Source organism: Dermacentor silvarum, chromosome 7, assembly GCF_013339745.2.
Source record: "Dermacentor silvarum isolate Dsil-2018 chromosome 7, BIME_Dsil_1.4, whole genome shotgun sequence".
NCBI lineage: Eukaryota > Metazoa > Arthropoda > Arachnida > Ixodida > Ixodidae > Dermacentor > Dermacentor silvarum.
In genome coordinates, this window is record NC_051160.1 from 132,395,680 (window position 1) to 132,396,496 (window position 817).

Below are 817 nucleotides of genomic sequence, written 5' to 3' on the forward strand. Positions count from 1 at the left end.
CGCAAGCACCTCCGACAGCAGTCCTGTTGGGCCTAGAGCGTCCCGAAAATCCTCAGCTCTGTAGGGTCTAGCTCGCACGTCACCGTGCAAAAACAAGGTATTCAGCACCACGCGTGCTTTTGGCAAGGGAGGCAAAATAATGTGATAGCCTTTGTCGTCTTCGCAGTTCACCACGTTTCCGCGGCCAACTAAGGCCACTGTCGCCGCTCCATTGGAGCCCATGACTCTGCTGGCCACTCAGCTCGGCTGCCGGAAGCAGGCCTAGTAACGAGCCGCCCTTGCGCATGTGCTGCTCTCGATAGCTTATAACGGATTGCAACACGCGCGTGCAGATGATTCTAAAAATAACAATTATTTCGCTTTCTCATCAGTGGGCCCTAGTTACTGCATCCAGAACGAGCAACGTTGCTCAAGGAAAGGAAATTCTGACCCGTTAGCGCTCTTCTCAGATGGATTACCTACCTGCTAAGAGAAAAAGAAAAACGGGCTCATCCGGGATTTGAACCCGGGACCTCTCGCACCCGAAGCGAGAACCATACTCCTAGACCAATGAGCCGCTTTTTTTCTTTATTTCCGTTCCCAGGAATGATACAAAACAAAAAGAAAATCACTAATACATGCTACATTCTGTAAATAAAAACGCTTGCCTGCTTTCGGCAAACGTGGGTAATTAAAACCGCTTCAGGCTAACAAGAGCATCTAATACCGGCATCCATTCTGGTGGATCATACTGCGCTTTAAATATCTCACGAATAAAGGCGATACCTTCTTTGAAAAATTTGCTGGCAGGCTGGGGGTTTAGGTCGGCATGGTGCAC

The 817-nt window shown here is 49.3% G+C and overlaps 1 non-coding gene across 1 annotated transcript; it reads right to left on the bottom strand.

Annotated features, from left to right (window-relative positions):
• Positions 1-484: 484 nt before the first annotated feature.
• Trnap-cgg (transfer RNA proline (anticodon CGG)) lies at positions 485-556 on the bottom strand. Its single transcript has one exon. It is a non-coding gene; the product is annotated as a tRNA-Pro (tRNA).
• Between the last annotated feature and the right edge of the window lie 261 nt (positions 557-817).